Genomic DNA, 19,029 nt, shown 5'->3' with positions numbered 1-19,029 from the left:
GGGGGAGGTGAGTTCACTGAATCCTGCCCTGTTTGTGCCCCGTCCTCCCACCTACAAAGTCTCTCCAGCTTTTCCCCTTTTCCCCCATTATCACACATGGCTAGAAAATCCAGGGAGATTCTCCCCCCCCCAATGATGAGCTCTCTAATCTCCCCCGATTTCCCCCTGGTCTCTCTCTACTTCTCAAGTATCTTTTGCGGATACAGACTAACACGGCTGCTACTCTGAAACCTACTTCTCAAGTGTCCATTTAAAATCTCTCCAATGTGGCAGCTTTCCCCCCCCCACTTTATCTGCAGCGATTTGTCCTCATTTAGGTGGGAAATTGTTGACCTGAGTCATTCCCCAGCACATGGCTGCCCCTGGAGTGGGGATGGGAGGAGATGCCCGTTCTCTGCCAGGGCGGGGATGGAAAAGCACGTGTCCCCCATGGAGACTCTCCAGACCCGAGTTTCCCAATCCCACCCACTGACCCCAAACTACCAACACAGTTTCCCCCAGCCCTCAGTTGCCAGTCACCTGCCCGTCCCCCACTTCCGCCCCCTTCCTTTATCCAGGGAGCCTTCCAGCTCCCCCTCCCCCCTTAAATCAGCTCCTCCCAGGCTCCCTGCTGCTCATGTGAATGGTGGCAGTGGGGGGGAACCATCACTTTGTGTTTATATATTGGCTAGTCTCATAAAATGCAGTCAAACAGTCTCCCTTTTCCCTCTAGTTATTTAATAGCAACATAAAATCCCCCTCAGATCTTGGTATTTTTCTCTCATGTTATCAATTGCTTAGCTTGTGGCTTCTTTTCTCTGCAAATCTCAAAGACTGATATAAAATACTCTAAACATTTGCCCCACTTTTCTTTAGTTGTCTAATTCTAAGTGAATATCCCCTGAGATTTTTTTCCTTGTCTCTCTCATGATAAAATACAAAGAAAATCTCAGATTGACACCTTTCCTCAGATTCTTGAACATGGATATAAAATGTTTGCAAATGTTGCCCATTTCCTCTTTATTCATTTATCAAATATTGATGTGAAACACTCAGATTTTGCCTCCTATCAACAACTGATATAAAATCCCTCTGATTTTCCACTTTCCTCTCTATAATTTGCAAAATGGATCCAAAATCTCTCAGAGTTCCACCCTTTCTCTTTCATTTCTGAACGTTGCTCTCAAAGCTCAGGATTTCCCTCTTTCTATATCATTATCAAATGTTAGTTAAAAATCCTCTCAGGTTTGGGGCTGTTCCCCGTGTTTCTAAATCCCACCAACTTCTTCCTTCGAGGGAACCTGTTGCCCTGAGTTCTTCTCCATCCTGGATGTTGTAGGGAGTTAAATTGCCCAGAGATCATCTTTCCCGACTCCTTTGAGAATCATTTGTTCCCTCCTTTACCTCTGTTAAAATGTTTGCTGAAGAAAGAGACCAGCTAGATATTTAATACCCATCAAAGCCAGAGGTCTCTCCCTGTTTAGGGATCAGTGGTTCCCAGCTGGGAACGGGATAGTTGGCTGGACCCTTTTATTTTCTCCAGCTGGCATGGGATGAGGAGGTCACTCTGAGTGCAGTGTGGGTCCAGAAGTATCCTAAACCCCATGACAAATGGTCTCTGTGATGTAGCCATCTCTGGGGTGGCTCCATGGTGACCATTATTTGCTAGTGACAGGGCATGGACATGTCTTACCTCTCTGCTGAAGGGCAGGCGGGGGTCCTAGGAGGGCAGTGGGGAAATCCCAGGAAGGCAGTGAGTTCCTAATTGGGGTCCCTCGCTGGTGGGGGCTCTTGGTGGGATTCCCAGCCTGGCAGTGAAGATCTGGTGGGGGTTCTCTGGCCGGTGGGGCTCTGAGGGGTATCTGGGATCTCTCTGGCCAGGGATTCTGGGAGTTGGGTCCCAGGAAATATCTGGTGGGACCCTGGCAGGGGGGATCTGGGTTCTGGGTACTGGGGGTGTTGGGGCCCCAGTGATGATTTTATAGACCTCTCTCATATCCCCCCTTTGTCTCTTTTCCAAGCTGAAAAGTCCCTGTCTTTTTAATCTCACCTCATACAGAAGTTGTTCCATACCCCTAATCATTTTTTTTTGTTCTTTTCTGAACCTTTTCCAATTCCAATATATCTTCTTTGAGATGCGGAGACCACATCTGCACACAGTATTCAAGATGTGGGTGTACTATGGATTTATAGAGAGGCAATGTGACATTTTCTGTCTTATTATCTATCCCTTTCTTAATGACTCCCAACTTCTTGTTTGCTTTTTGACAGCCACTGTACGTTGAGTGGATGTTTTCAGAGAACTATCCACAGTGACTCCAAAATCTCTCGAGTGGAAACATAATTTAGACCCCATAATTTTATGTATAGCTGAGATTGTTTTCCAATGAGCTGCACTATGTGTTATCCTGACATCTAGTACTGCTGAGATCCTGCAATCAGTGATATCCCTGCCCTTCCTGTTCCCTTTCTCCCCTGAACCCCACCAGCCCATAGTTACTGTTCCCAGCTTCCCCAGGACTCTCTCATTGTCTCTGGACCTGTCTGTCAGCAAGAAGCAGTGCCAGGGAGACTTGCCCTCTCTCTAGAGACTTCGATTTCTGGGACATGGATTTACTTTCTATGTGTTCTAGGAGACTCTTTGAAATTGAGTGTCTGTGATATTAACTACAGAGCAATCTGGACTGTTGAACAGCTGTGAGACTCAGTTCCCAAGCTGGGGTGCCTTTTACACTGCTTTACTGTGAGAACAGCCACTCCTGGGCAGGTAACACACAGTCTCCAGCATGTAACTCGCTCCCAGCTACACAGTACTGAGTGCTGCTAGTCAGTGACTCACAAATTACAGTACCCCACAAGAGAACCCCAGAAAATTCTCTGCTCCCAGACTTCTCCCAGAAATGTGCATCTTGCACTGTCCAGCACACTACTGAACAATGGGAGCTCATATGAAATCTGTCATTTCATCAGTGGAAAATGACATGTGCCAACCTTGTCATTCCAAATGGAGTTTCCAACACACTTGAATCCAAACACACTGGTTAGGTAAAACAATAAAACAAAATTGTTAACTGCCGGAAAAAAATCTTTTCAGTGGCTAAGGGTAATGAGGCATAAAAGTCAGAATTGTTTACAAAAGAAATGCAAAGATAAAACACAAATTAACGTCTAAGTTAACAAGCTAAAATGGATTCAAAGCAAATGTTTCTCTCTCCATGTGCTGAGACAGGCTGGCTTTCCTTTCAGCCAGGACTCCCCCGTAACCTGCCCCTGCCTCCCAAGTTCAGTTCTTCAGGATTTGTTATGGGCAGAGGGAAAGGGGAGAGAGAGAGAGAGAGAGTCCCAAGCATTTTCCTCACCTCTTTTTATAATTCAGTCCTTTCTATTAGAAACAACTTCAATTCTCAGCTGAGTCATGGTGACAGGCTGTCTGTTGGAGATATGAGTTTCAGGTCTCCCTTTGATAGAATGTAAATGTCTTCTTCACACCTTCCCCCTGCCAGCGAATTGCTGTTTGCCTTGCTGTCTCTGAGGAACTGGTCTGTGGGTGTTCCCCAGAATTGTAACTTTTTGTAATATCCTACAGTAAAATCTCATAACTTTACATACAGTGTTGCTACACATTTTAACAGGAGGATAATATTCAGTAGATTATGTGATTTCAAGTGATACTTCACAAACCATACTGTGTACAAAATTGATCATAATTTTCCAGAAGAGTGAACATAGGATTACAGACTGACACAGGACCTGTGTGTGTGTTCCCAGCAGATATGTGGATTTTTCAATCCCTCCTAAGCAAAGTGTTCTGCATCTTCAAGGATCTGGTTTACTAAGTGTGACACTGCATGGAATTGTGAGACGCTTCCTATTATTATTACTTTGCAATTTTATCATATTGGTATTAATAATGAATTGTGCTAGATATGCCATGTTAGGTGTCAGGGAAAATGTTATAATTTTCCAAGTATGATCATTTTTTTTGTTTGTATCGCCTTTGTATTGTGAGATATAGATATGTAGGGTACATCTGTATTCCAGACTGTGGACTGTGTTTCTGGGTGACACCCTCAGATCTATTGGCATCAGCACTGTCTAGCCTGTTTGATGGCCCGTCCAGGGTCATCAGCTGTACAATGAATCCATGGAAAGGATCAAGGGGATACACTGATTGAGTCAGCAAGACATGACGGGGAATGCCTGTGTAACGAGAACGCCAAGGATTTTCCAGGCCTGTAACACTCGCTTCCTCCCCTCTGCAGAAACGGAGCCTTAGAGCAGCCCGGATCCAGCATGGGAGCTGAGACCCCACGGGGCCCTGGGAGCTGTAGTTCCTTGGCCAGCTCCCTGCCTTGGAGCAGGGAAGGAACTACAGTTCCCAGCATTCCCTTGGCTGCTATCAACAGGAAAGGGAGGGGGGAAGCTGCGAGACTCCATGCGCTGCAGCTTGCTGTGGCTGGGGAGCTGGCTGCTAGAAGTGGGTGGCAGTGTGAATGGGGAACAAGTGTGCCCAAGGAGTAGAAGGCTTTGGCCCAGGTAGCACCCTCAGAAGACTTCCCCAGACTGGCTTAGGGATGCTGGTGTGACCTCGCCTGGCAGCCCCCAAGGAAGGAACTGGGTGGACTAAATGGACAGTGTCCCCTTCTATCTGAAGCCTGGCAAGGGAGGTATGTGGATCCCACCAGAAGTTAAAATGGTAAGTAAGGGAGGGGAGGCTTTTCTAGAGGACCTGGACAGCTTCAGAAACAGCACAGGAGGATTTCCACTTCTGAGCCATGAAAATAGAAATTGACTTTTTCCTTTCCAGATTTAACTAATGTTCAGAAAGGGAATCTAGCGCCTGCCTTCCAGATTTGAACACCCTCAAAATTCAGGAGTGCTCAAGCTCAATTTGGGCAGCTGTTACTTCATTTCTCCCAAATCAAATATACTGATCCACTATCATTTGCTGTTGAAAAAGTAGGATAAAATTGAGCAACAAATGCTGGGGTCTTCCCAGTGCTCACTAGGGCTGGAATTGCTATTTTCAACAGCCATTACCATTTTTTTTAAGTTTTGCTTGTTTAAAAGGAAGACGGTGATATTGCACTGGCAAATCCCCCATAGAAACAGAGTGGAACAAAAGAATAATAAAGGCACCTCACGTTTTCCTCATTTATGTAGGACAGTCTTATAAGATGGATCCAGACATCTTCCAATCACACAAGCTGAAAATTATTCCACTTTACTGCAGTAACCATGCGGGAACCAGTCCTGTCTGTGTTCTGTGCGCATCCAAAATCCCTGCTGAACTCAGAATCACCATCTCACCATCTCTTTTGTGACCATCTCACCTGATATGTTCAGCCCTTGTAAGGGAAGCAGGTTCACATTTAGTAATTGGGTGGGAAGCGTCTCAGAAAAAGTTAGCTGCTGTAGGAGGTGTTGCTTATTCACTAGGTAATGTGAGACCTTCCTGTTACACTAGTAAACCAGTGCCGCACAGCAGGCACTTTGCTCCTGGAGTCTAGAATGGGGCCTTTGCGTCTATACACAGCCCATTAAAGACAATGAAAAGCCTCCCACTCACTTGAACAGGCTTTGGCCAGAACTGGTTATACACGGGGTAACCCCACTGTCTTCACAGGGTCCTGGTCTCACAGCGGAGGGGGGGCATGTGAGCTTGTTGCAGAGCTGCTGCTCAGGGACGGGAATCTACTGGCACCCAGCCTCCACAATCACTCAGGCTTCACTTTCTGCACGACTAGGTGCTGGCTGAGGGGGGCGTGGGAATTGGTGGCCTCTGCTGCAGGTGATGGGAATCGCAGGTATTTAAAGCCATGGCCTAGAGGAGGGAAGTGCCTAACTGCAGAGTCTGCAGCTGCCTAGGGCCAGGGCTGAGGATTTAGAGTCCCTAGTGCTGCCGTTGCAAGGTTCAAGCAATGCCGTGACTGGTGACATGGGGGGGTGGGTATTGGAGACATGGCTAGAGAAGGTCTGAATGAGGAAGGAGATAAATCTGTGGGGAGTTTCCTTGATCACTAGGAAAGTTCTGCTCACTGTGGACACTGGTAAACCCACATGGGTGTACAGCTCAATAAGAAAACCCGGGGGCTGAGGGAGCTGTGTATGGCAATGCGTACAGTCATGTAGGGGTGTGTGATCAAAATGAAAAATGTCTCTGAGGTTCAGTACCGGGTATGCTATGGCACCAATGGCACTGCCCCACCAGGCCCACACTCGGAGCCCACAGTGACTACATAGGGGCCTACAAATATGTTTAGTACCAGGTCCCACAAAAGGTTAATCCGGCTCTGATTGCCTGAGCACTATTTCAGTCCCACATTTTTGGGTGGACCTCCCACAGTGGGAGCTGCAGAGCACTCCCCCGCAACACACACACACACCCCATCCTACCTCCTGGTGTTGGGAGGGGAACAGGAGAAAGGACAAAAGAAGCAAGAGAAGATGCGAAAGGAGGGAGGGAGGGAGGGAGGAAAAGGTGAAACAAAAAGGACAAACCCTAATGTCCCCGGTGATTCTAAGGGACAAAATCCCAGGTGTGCAATAAAATTCTGCCTCCTTAAGCTCGTGTTTTCCATGCCTAGAATTCAACTCCCACCAGATGGATCAGACTGAACAGGTTTCAAACCTCCAGGAGGCTCTTACCTTCTAAACAGGGACGGCTGTTTTCTAGTAAAATCACTATGAGGGAAGGAGAAAACTCGAAAGAGGTTCCTCCTGGCGCTCACGTCCGTGAACCCGAATACTCTCTCAGTCCTCAGAGAGAGACCTGGAGAAGGAGACTTGCTGAAGCAAAGCCACAGGGGTCTCTGAGGTTTCCCTGGCCCCTCGCCCCGGTCCTGCCTGGCTGATGTCAGCATCTCTCTGTGAGGTCACCACCTCCCCACCACCTTGGACCAATAGTCTGAGGTCCTGCAAAAGGCCTTTGTGATGTCACTGCCGCACCCCTCCCTTGCTGTGCCAATGTCCTGCCCCTGGCCAGGCACTTTGGAGGTTTGAGCTACTCCCTGTGGATCACCCCACTCAAGGAGCTTTTCTGCAGAGCATCCTCAGATGTCTGAGCACACGAGTGCCATGGCAACGAACTGACACACGTGACACCAAAATGAGATCATTAATATACTAACCTAGAGGAGAAGGACACTGCAGCATTAGTAAGGGAGAACCCCCTACTGAACATGCATTACACCTGGCAGCGTCAGCAGAACATATCGGCTACACAACTAAAGAAAGGGATCTGCATGTGGCTGTAGACCAGTGGCTCCCAACAGGGTGCCCACGAGCGCCATGGCGCCCGCCGGGGCATTTATGTGCACCCACCTACTGCCCAGCAGGGGAGAGAAGCTGTGGCCCTGCGCCTGACGGGGACAGAGAACTCAGGCTGCAGGCGCCAGTGCTCTCTGTCCCTGGCAGGCGCGGGGCTGCAGCTTTTCTCTGGCTTCTCTGGGGCTGCAGGCGCCGGTGTTCTCTGTCCCTGGCAGGCGCGGGGCTGCAGCTTCTCCAGGGCTGCAGCCTGCAGGCGCCGGTGCTCTCTGTCCCTGGCAAGAGCGGGGCTGCAGCTTCTTTCCAGCTTCTCCGGGGCTGCAGGCGCCGGCGTTCTCTTTCCTTGGCAGGCGCGGGGCTGCGGCTTCGAAGCTGGAGAGAAGCTGCAGCCCAGCCCCGGCCGGGAACAGAGAACTCTGGGGCTGCAGGCTTCAGTCTATGTTAAAGGAAGGATAATAAATATATTTGGACCAGCAGTTCAGCAATGTTTTACTTTTTTAAAAATAAAGAAGATGAAAACTGCTTATGATATTTATTTTGTAAAATATTTTGTAGATAAAAAAGAGCAAATTCACATGGGAAGGTGAAAGAGTAATTGCCGAATAATTTAGTTAATACCTTTTACATGTAAAATTACCGTTTTTATCTTATGGATTCATATATTATGTAATATTAAATGACTTTTTTTGTATATTTAATGTACAAACAGAAAATAAGCCTTGAAAAATGATTGGCGCCCGCCACACTCTTCTGAAAACATGAATGTGCTACTGGCCACAAAAAGGTTGGGAACCACTGCTGTAGCCAGATCAATGAAAAGCTCCACTCACTGCACAGCTGCCAGCAGAAAAGCGAACGTGTTCAGATTCACAAGGAATGGGATGGAGAATAACACGGAACGTTTGTATATAAATCACGGGGGCAGCCTCGAATATCCTGGGATCCCCATGGCTACTACAGCACCGCACACGGGATATTTTAAATCTATCCTTGAGAACTGGGGAAGAAATAGGTCTAAAAAGAACTATTTGATGATGAGAGAAAAGCACCCGGTTCTGAAGAGATTTTATACCATGTAAGTGACAGTAGTTGGACAGTGTGACGGGATTGTATATGGAAGTTCCATAAACAGACAGTAATAATTCCCCCCCACACCCCCACCCTTCACATGGGCAGCAGGGAGCCCTTTGGGGAGGTGCTTTAAAGAGGGTATGTGAGGGGAGTATGGAGCAGGAAAACTCCCTGGCAGTGGGGAGGAGGCAGCAGCAGGGTGGGGGGAGACTGGCAACTTGGGGGGGTGCTGGGCAGTGGGGGCACCAGCAGCAGGGTGGGGGGTGACTGGCAGCTGGGGGGCGCTGGGCAGTGGGGGCACCAGCAGCAGCAGCGCTCAAGGTAGACTGGCAGCTGGGGGGGCGCTGGGCAGGGGGGGCAGCAGCAGCAGGGCGGGCGGCTGACTGGCAGCTGGGGGGGTGCTGGGCAGTGGGGGCACCAGAAGTAGCAGGGCGGGCGGGTGACTGGCAGCTGGGGGGGCGCTGGGCAGTGGGGGCACCAGAAGTTGCAGGGCGGGTGGGTGACTGGCAGCTGGGGGGGCACTGGGCGGCGGGGGGCAGCAGCAGCAGGGCGGGCGGGTGACTGGCAGCTGGGGGCGCTGGGCAGTGGGGGCAGCAGCAGGGCGGGCGGGTGACTGGCAGCTGGGGGGGGCGCTGGGCAGGGGGGGCAGCAGCAGGGCGGGTGACTGGCAGCTGGGGGGGCGCTGGGCAGGGGGCCAGCAGCAGCAGGGCGGGCGACTGTCAGCTGGGGGGGCGCTGGGCAGGGGGGGCAGCAGCAGCAGGGCGGGCAGGTGACTGGCAGCTGGGGGAGTGCTGGGTAGGGGGGCAGCAGCAGGGCGGGTGACTGGCAGCTGGGGGGGTGCTGGGCTGGGGGGCCAGCAGCAGGGCGGGTGAGTGGCAGCTGGGGGGCCGATGGGCAGGGGGGCAGCAGCAGGGGGGGCGGGTGACTGGCAGCTGGGGGGGCGCTGGGAGGTGGGGCAGCAGCAGCAGGGGGGGCGGGTGACTGGCAGCTGGGGGGCGCTGGGCGGGGGGCAGCAGCAGCAGGGGGGGCGGGTGACTGGCAGCTGGGGGGCGCTGGGCAGGGGGGGCAGCAGCAGGGAGAGGGGGTGACTGGCAGCGGGGGGGGCGCTGGGCAGGGGGGGCAGCAGCAGGGAGAGGGGGTGACTGGCAGCTGGGGGGGTGCTGGGCAAGGGGGCAGCAGCAGCAGGGCAGGCGGGTGACTGGCAGCTGGGGGGGCGCTGGGCAGGGGGGGCAGCAGCAGCAGGGCGGGCGGGTGACTGGCAGCGGGGGGCGCTGGGCAGGGGGGGCAGCAGCAGGGCGGGCGGGTGACTGGCAGCTGGGGGGGTGCTGGGCAGGGGGGGCAGCAGCAGCAGGGCGGGGGGGTGACTGGCAGCTGGGGGGGCGCTGGGCGGGGGGGGCAGCCGCCGGGGGCGGGGGGGTGACAGGCTGCTGGGGGGCGCTGGGCAGGGGGGCAGCAGCAGGGCGGGGGGGTGACTGGCAGCTGGGGGGGCGCTGGGCAGGGGGGCAGCAGCAGGGGGGGCGGGTGACTGGCAGCTGGGGGGCGCTGGGCCGTGGGGGCACCAGCAGGGCGGGCGGGTGACAGGCAGCTGGGGGGGCGCTGGGCGGGGGGGCAGCAGCAGAAGCAACGGGGGCGGACTAGCAGCAGGAGGGGCGCTGGGCCGCGGGGCAGCAGCAGCTGGGGGGCGGGTGACTGGCAGCTGGGGGGCGCTGGGCAGGGGGGGCAGCAGCAGGGAGAGGGGGTGACTGGCAGCTGGGGGGGCGCTGGGCAGGGGGGGCCGCAGCAGGGAGAGGGGGTTAAAGGCAGCGGGGGGGGCGCTGCCCGGGGGGGCAGCCGCAGGGCGAGGGGGTGACTGGCAGCTGGGGGGCGCTGGGCGGGGGGGCAGCAGCAGCAGGGAGAGGGGGTGACTGGCAGCTGGGGGGGCGCTGGGCAGGGGGGGCAGCAGCAGGGAGAGGGGGTGACTGGCAGCTGGGGGGCGCTGGGCAGGGGGGGCAGCAGCGGGGCGAGGGGGTGACTGGCAGCTGGGGGGGCGCTGGGCAGGGGGGGCAGCAGCAGGGAGGGGGTGACTGGCAGCTGGGGGGGCGCTGGGCGGGGGGGCAGCAGCAGCAGCAGGGGGGGCGGGTGACTGGCAGCGGGGGGGGCGCTGGGCGGGGGGGCAGCAGCAGCAGGGGGGGCGGGTGACTGGCAGCTGGGGGGCGCTGGGCGGGGGGGCAGCAGCAGCAGGGAGAGGGGGTGACTGGCAGCGGGGGGGGCGCTGGGCGGGGGGGCAGCAGCAGCAGGGAGAGGGGGTGACTGGCAGCGGGGGGGGCAGCAGCGGGGGGGGGGCGCTGGCGCAGCAGGAACAGGCCGGTGGAACCTGGGGCCGGACAGTCTCCAGGGGGCACTTTCCCCTCCGGTCCCTTCCCGGCCCCGCCTCCCCCCCACAGGCCGCTGCGTCTCGGGCCCCGCGAGCTGCTCCCGGGGTCTCGGGCTCTGGCGCGAGGGGGACGCGCCCCGGCCGCGGGCAGGGACCGGCACATGGGAGGGGGCGGGGCCGGGGGGGCTCCGGGCGGGGCCGCTGCTCCTGGGGCGGGGGCGGGTCTGAGAGGCGCCGGCTGGGGGCGGGGTCTCTGCGAGGGGCGGGCATGAGATGGGGCCTCCCTTACCTGGGCTGCGGAGGGCGGAAGCGCGTCCGGTGCAGGCTGGGAGATGTAGTTCCTGACTCTCCCCGGAGCGGAAGTGACGTCGGCAGAGGGGCCGGAACCGGGCTGCGAACGAGCGTTGGCTCTGCCTGGCTCGCGCGGGGCCGTTGGAGCCTCTCCCGGGCCGGAGAAGGGTTGGTGCCGTTGGAGCTCTGGGCATGCGCAGATCGCGGCGGGAGAGCCCTTCATTAACCCCCCCGTGCCCGGCCCGGGCCCTGCCCCGCTGCGGAGCTGCAGCCTCCAGGCCCCGGAGCGAGCCCCGGGGGCGGGGCCGGGCGGTGACTCTGTCCCAGTGCCCGGAGGGGGGACCCGGCATCTCGCAGCGCCGGGATCTGCTCCCGGGGGGGGGCAGCGCCCGCGGGGGGCTCGGAGCTGCTGCCCCCGCAGGAGCCCAGCGCCCCCCGGGCCCGGCCAGGCTCTGCCCTGGGGCCCCGCGGAGGGTGCCGGGTGGAGGGGCCTGGCCCCACTGGGGTCCCTGCGTGGTGCCGGGCGGGGCTGGGGGGGTGACCCCCGAGGAGCGGGGAGAGAAAGGGGGGGGCTGAGATCCCCTCGGATTTACCGCTGCCCCCTCCCGTGGGGACCCCCCTCCTCCCCCGTCCTGCCCCCTTTCTCCCTAGAGAGCCACGAGCAGCGCCCAGGGTGACCCCCCCTCCCCCAACGCCTGAGAAGTTCCCTGTCCCCCCCCCCCCGATTGTGCCCCATTTTCTCTCCCCTTCGCCAGTGGCCAGTTCAGGTCTCAGGTTTGGGGGGTTTCCCCCATTTCCACCTGCAGGGATTTGTCCTTGTGCGGGTGGGAAATGGTTCCCCCCAGTGATTCCTGAGCTGGGCAGAGGGTGAATGGGCAGAGGCTGGGGGGGGCCTGAGACAGGGACACCTCTGGGCTGGGCTGGGGGGGCCACTCTCTGCTGGCAACGGGGCCTGGGAAGGGCCAGGAAGGGGAGGGAGGAGCAAGTGTCCCCCATGGAGACGGCCCAGCCCCAGGTTTCCCAGTCCCAGCTACTCTCCAGCACCTGCTGGCCCTGTGAGTGTGAGGCAAGAAGAATCCATCTCATTCTGTTGTTGATTGAATATCCGTGTATAACCCCCTCCAATTTCCCCTCCTTTCTCTTGAACTGTTAAATGCTGATGTAAAATCTCCCAGATGTTGGTGCTTCTGTCTCACATTAGCAAATATTTAGTTTGTGCCCCATTTTCTCCTCAGTTCTGAAATACTGATATCGAATTCTCAAAAATCTTCCCGCTTTTCTCTCCAGGTGTGTGAGTGAGATCAGGACTCTTATCGTACTGAGCGTGGCCCTGTTCTGCCAGCTGCTGCAGAGACCCCAACTGAGATCTGGGCCCTGTTCTGCCAGGCGCTGAAGAGACCCCAGGTGAGATCAGACCTCACTGTTGTGCCAGGTAAAACTGAGACCTGGACCGAGATCATGGCCCCCCTTGTGCCAGGCAGCGCATGACTGTGACCCAAACCGCTGCCTCCATTGTGCTGGGCACTTCAGAGACCTCGACTGAGATCTGTGTCCCCCTTGGGCCTGGCCCTGCACTGACCCCAACCCAGATCACGCCCCACCACTGTACTGGGCACTGTACAGAGATCCTGACAGAGATCCTGCCCCCACATTTTGCCAGATGCTGCAGGGGCCCTAAACAAAATCCGGGATCCTGTAATGCTGGGAGTTGCAGAGTCCCCGACTGAGGTCAGGCCTCTGTTGCGCAGGGCTCTGCACAGACACTGACCAAGATCAGGGTCCCCATTGTGACAGGTGCTGAACAGACACCAAGGGTATCTCTACCCTGCCATAAAAACCCCCCAGCTGGCCCATGCCAGGTGACTCAGGCTCACAGGGCTCAGGCGAAGGGGCTGTTTAATTGCAGTGTAGGTGTCTGGGCTTGGGCTGGGGCCAGGCTGTAGGACCCTGCGAGGTGGGAGGGTGCCAGACCTTGGGCTGCAGCCCCAGCTGGAACATGGACACCACAATTAAACAGCCCCACAGCCTGAGCCGTGTGAGCCCAAGTCAGCAGGCACGGGCCAGCCGCCGGTGTCTGACTGCAGTGTGGACATGCCCACAGGGACAGAGAGTCCTTGCCACAAAAAGCTCAAAGGCTAAATAGGCAATTATTCACAGCAATAAGATTTACAGATCCATTTGTGCACCAAAGTCCAGATAGCAGCATGTGTATGTGTGTAGTTTGGTTGGGGCTGGTGTAATTGTGCCCCCAGAAATATGTACATTTCCAGCAAAACCCCTCCTACACAGTACACCCAATTGTCCACCCCTTGCCATAGGCCATTGATCCTGCTCCTGCATAGTCATAGGAGAGGGGCACGGCCAAACATTTCCTTTGATGTGCACCATTTTTCACACCCCTCCATTGATTCCCAGTGAGCTCCTCCCCTTCTCATTATTCCCATAGGGCTTGTGGGGCCCACCTTAGTTGCCGTTCTATTTCCAGGCACCATAGTAGCCATTACCCAGGTGCTGGCCTCCCAGTTGAGCATTTTGCATTCCCACACACATCTTCCTCTCCCCCCAGGTCAGCCTTTTGAAGCCATCCCCCACCCACCTCATGCTAGCAGCAAGACCAACACCACAGACCAACACCACAAAACATAGATCCATTGTATTCTGGAAAAAGAACAGGAGTACTTGTGGCACCTTAAAGACTAACAAATTTATTGAAGCATGAGCTTTCGTGAGCTACAGCTCACTTCTTCGGATGCATAGAATGGAACACACAGACAGGAGATATTTATACATACAGAGAACATGAAATGGTGGAAGTATGCATACCAACAGGAAGAGTCTAATCAATTGAGATGAGCTATCGTCAGCAGGAGGAAAAAAACTGTTTGAAGTGATAATTAAGATGGCCCATAGAAGGTGTGAGGAGAACTTAACATAGGGAAATAGATTCAATTAATGTAATGACCCAACCATTCCCAGTCTTTGTTTAGACCACAGGTAATTGTGTCTAGTTTGCATATTAATTCGAGTTCAGCAGTTTCTCTTTGGAGTCTGTTTTTGAAGTTTTTTTGTTGCAAAATTGCCACCTTCAAGTCTGTCACTGAGTGGTTAGAGAGGTTGAAGTGTTCTCCCACTGGTTTTTGAATGTTATGATTCCTGATGTCAGATTTGTGTCCATTTATTCTTTTGCGTAGAGACTGTCCAGTTTGGCCAATGTACATGGCAGAGGGGCATTGCTGGCACATGATGGCATATATCACGTTGGTAGATGTGCAGGTGTACGAGCCCCTGATGGCATGCCTGATGTGATTAGGTCCTATGATGGTGTCACTGGAATGGATATGTGGACAGAGCTGGCATCGGGCTTTGTTGCAAGGATAGGTTCCTGGGTTAGTGTTTATGTTGTATGGTGTGCGGTTGCTGGTGAGTATTTGCTTCAGGTTGGGAGGCTGTCTATAAGCGAGGACTGGCCTGTCTCCCAAGATCTGTGAGAGTGAGGGATCATCTTTAAGGATAGGTTGTAAATCCTTGATGATGCGCTGGAGAGGTTTTAGTTGGGGGCTGTAGGTGATGGCTAGTGGCGTTCTGTTATTTTCTTTTTTAGGCCTGTCCTGTAGTAGGTGGCTTCTGGGTACTCTTCTGGCTCTGTCAATCTGTTTTTTCACTTCAGCAGGTGGGTATTGTAGTTTTAAGAATGCTTGATAGAGATCTTGTAGGTGTTTATCTCTGTCCGAGGGATTGGAGCAAATACGGTTGTATTTTAGAGCTTGGCTGTAGACAATGGATCGTGTGGTGTGTCCGGGATGGAAGATTAAGACTGAACTCTCTAAACTAGATATTCTGATGAAAAACCAACCTTCTACACAAACTTCCTCATGGACAAACTTTACAAAAACTAGACAAGCCATTTACAACACAAACTTTTCTTCTCTACAAAGGAAAAAGGACACTAAACTGTCTAAACTGCTACATGGCACAAGGAGCCACAACAGTAGCTCCCTTAACCCACCCAACAATATTGTTAATCTTTCCTGCTATTCTCTTAGCCCAGCAGAAGAATCTGTCCTATCTCGGGGACTCTCCTTTTGTCCTTCCAGATCCACGAATATGATACAGTTCTGCGGTGACCTAGAATCCTACTTTCGCCGTCTCCGACTCAAAGAATACTTCCAACACACCTCTGAACTACATACTAACCCACAGAATCCTTCCTACCAACGCTATAATAAAAAGGATTCTGCATGGACTCCTCCTGAGGGTCGAAACAACAGACTGGACTTCTACATAGATTGCTTCCGTCACCGTGCACGGGCTGAAATTGTGGAAAAGCAACATCACTTACCCCACAACCTAAGCCGTGCTGAACACAACGCCATCAACAGCCTCAAGAACAACTCTGACATCATAATCAAACAGGCTGACAAAGGAGGTGCTGTCGTCATCATGAATAGGTCGGAATATGAACAAGAGGCTGCCAGGCAGCTCTCTAACTCCACATTCTACAAGCCATTACCCTCTGATCCCACTAATGATTACCAAAAGAAACTACACCATCTGCTCAAAAAACTCCCTGAGAAAGCACAGGAACAGATCTATTCAGACACATGCCCAGAACCCCGACCAGGTGTATTCTATTTGCTACCCAAGATCCATAAACCTGGAAATCCTGGACGCCCCATCATTTCAAGCATTGGCACTTTAACAGCAGGATTGTCTGGCTATGTGGACTCTCTCCTCCGGCCCTATGCTACCAGCACTCCCAGCTATCTTCGAGACACCACTGACTTCCTTAGGAAACTACAATCCATCGGTGATCTTCCAGAAAACACCATTCTGGCCACTATGGACGTGGAAGCCCTCTACACTAACATTCCACACAAAGATGGACTACAAGCCATCAGGAACAGTATCCCCGATAATATCACGGCTAACCTGGTGGCTGAACTTTGTGACTTTGTCCTCACCCACAACTATTTCACATTTGGGGACAATATATATCTTCAAGTCAGTGGCACTGCTATGGGTACCCGCATGGCCCCTCAGTATGCCAACATCTTTATGGCTGACTTAGAACAACGCTTCCTTAGCTCTTGTTCCCTAACGCCCCTACTCTACTTGCGCTACATTGATGACATCTTCATCATCTGGACTCATGGAAAAGAAACCCTCGAGGAATTCCACCGTGATTTTAACAATTTCCATCCCACCATCAACCTCAGCCTAGACCAATCCACACAAGCGGTCCATTTCCTAGACACTACTGTGCTAATAAACGATGGTCACATAAATACCACCCTATACCGGAAACCCACTGACCGCTATACTTACCTACATGCCTCCAGCTTCCATCCCGGACACACCACACGATCCATTGTCTACAGCCAAGCTCTAAGATACAACCGTATTTGCTCCAATCCCTCGGACAGAGATAAACACCTACAAGATCTCTATCAAGCATTCTTAAAACTACAATACCCACCTGCTGAAGTGAAAAAAACAGATTGACAGAGCCAGAAGAGTACCCAGAAGCCACCTACTACAGGACAGGCCTAAAAAAGAAAATAACAGAACGCCACTAGCCATCACCTACAGCCCCCAACTAAAACCTCTCCAGCGCATCATCAAGGATTTACAACCTATCCTTAAAGATGATCCCTCACTCTCACAGATCTTGGGAGACAGGCCAGTCCTCGCTTATAGACAGCCTCCCAACCTGAAGCAAATACTCACCAGCAACCGCACACCATACAACATAAACACTAACCCAGGAACCTATCCTTGCAACAAAGCCCGATGCCAGCTCTGTCCACATATCCATTCCAGTGACACCATCATAGGACCTAATCACATCAGGCATGCCATCAGGGGCTCGTACACCTGCACATCTACCAACGTGATATATGCCATCATGTGCCAGCAATGCCCCTCTGCCATGTACATTGGCCAAACTGGACAGTCTCTACGCAAAAGAATAAATGGACACAAATCTGACATCAGGAATCATAACATTCAAAAACCAGTGGGAGAACACTTCAACCTCTCTAACCACTCAGTGACAGACTTGAAGGTGGCAATTTTGCAACAAAAAAACTTCAAAAACAGACTCCAAAGAGAAACTGCTGAACTCGAATTAATATGCAAACTAGACACAATTACCTGTGGTCTAAACAAAGACTGGGAATGGTTGGGTCATTACATTAATTGAATCTATTTCCCTATGTTAAGTTCTCCTCACACCTTCTATGGGCCATCTTAATTATCACTTCAAACAGTTTTTTTCCTCCTGCTGACGATAGCTCATCTCAATTGATTAGACTCTTCCTGTTGGTATGCATACTTCCACCATTTCATGTTCTCTGTATGTATAAATATCTCCTGTCTGTGTGTTCCATTCTATGCATCCGAAGAAGTGAGCTGTAGCTCACGAAAGCTCATGCTTCAATAAATTTGTTAGTCTTTAAGGTGCCACAAGTACTCCTGTTCTTTTTGCGGATACAGACTAACACGGCTGCTACTCTGGAACATTGTATTCTGGGTTATTCTTCCGCTGGCACCAGCATGGTTGTAGAGTGTCTGAAAAACGAAAGAAACAATTTCCACCCCCCTGGTGGGATCAGGTTATTTCTTAATAATAATACCAATTCCTTTTACAAATTTCCTTGCTAATTGCAGGAAAAACAGAAGAATTAGCTTCAGGCTGTCCTTATTTTGTTCTGTTGTCAGGCTAGTGAATTACCCCACTCACTGACCATTTATGAAATTTATGAGGTGGCGTGCCTCAGTTTCCCACAGCTTCAGATTTCTGCTCTGTACACACACACTCTCTCTCTCTCTCTCTCTCCTTAGGGTTAACCTGTCCCCCTTATTTTCAGGCTTGACTTGTTTTTTCACCTCCCTTTTCTGGAGGGCCATAATCTGAGTCTTCTAGTCGCTTGTTTGCTGACCAGATGCATTCATTATTCTCAGGTTCTTTGTGCTGCAAATGGCAGTTTCCTCCTTCCCCCATCAGCTGGGTATTGCATCCACACAGAGTCTTTCTTGGCTTGCCTCTGGATTCAAAGCTATCAGCAGCTCAGAGACTGTTTCAGAAGGGACACATTTCACTTCCACCAGGGTTCTTATTGCTGTTCACTTTCATCTTCTGCTCCAAAACACTGCTCCAAAGATCGGAAAAAGCAGCACAATCTACTATGGCTCCTTTTGGAGCCCTAACAGGATTTTAATTAAGTACCATGTTTTGTTTGCATTTCTTTTACCCCTTTTCCAATATACACTGCACCCCCCCCCCACCTGCTAGTCACATTCCCAGACCCCACTGCCAGACCCTCCCCACTGATAGTGACTTTCTCACTCCAGCCCCACTCCTTTCCCCTGTGAAAAGACATCACCCAGGGCTCCCTGCCGGCCATGTGAGTGTGGGGCAAGAAGAATCCCTCCCATTCTGTTGTTGATTCAATATCCCTGTATAATCCCCTCAAATTTCCCATCTTTTCCCTTCAACTGTTAAATAGTGACACAAAATCTCCCAGATGTTGGTGCTTCTCTCTTATATTGGCAAATATTTAGTTTGTGCCCCATTTTCTCCTCAGTTCTGAAATACTGATATCTAATGCTCAAAAATCTTCTCGCTTTTCTCCCCAGGTGTGTGACTGAGATCAGGGCTCTTATCGTACTGAGCGTGGCCCTGTTCTGCCAGCTGCTGCAGAGACCCCAACTGAGATCTGGGCCCTGTTCTGCCAGGCACTGAAGAGACGGCAGGTGAGATCAGACCCCACTGTTGTGCCAGGTAAAACTGAGACCTGGACCGAGATCACGGCCCCCCTTGTGCCAGGCAGCGAACGACTGCGACCCAAACCGCTGCCTCCATTGTGCTGGGCACTGCAGAGACCTCGACTGAGATCTGTGTCCCCGTTGGGCCTGGCCCTGCACTGACCCCAACCCAGATCACGTTGCACCACTGTACTGGCTGAAGGCCTTAGCCTGTCACAGTAAGAGAAGGCCATTCCACAGACAGTGATCTTTGATTCCTTCTTTTATACCTCTATAACTAGCTAAGTGATAAGAATACACCT

General features: G+C 52.9%; 1 long non-coding RNA gene across 1 annotated transcript; it reads left to right on the top strand.

The window, feature by feature from the left end:
• The first annotated feature begins 4,645 nt into the window (after positions 1-4,645).
• Positions 4,646-18,645, top strand: LOC123359365. The gene is made up of 3 exons (XR_006575847.1): positions 4,646-4,675; positions 7,955-8,320; positions 18,599-18,645. It is a non-coding gene; the product is annotated as an uncharacterized LOC123359365 (long non-coding RNA).
• Positions 18,646-19,029: the final 384 nt, after the last annotated feature.

This window comes from Mauremys mutica, unplaced genomic scaffold, assembly GCF_020497125.1.
Source record: "Mauremys mutica isolate MM-2020 ecotype Southern unplaced genomic scaffold, ASM2049712v1 Super-Scaffold_100108, whole genome shotgun sequence".
NCBI classification, from domain to species: domain Eukaryota; kingdom Metazoa; phylum Chordata; order Testudines; family Geoemydidae; genus Mauremys; species Mauremys mutica.
Note: the sequence above shows the minus strand (reverse complement) of the source record. Positions and strands in the feature narration are given on the sequence as shown.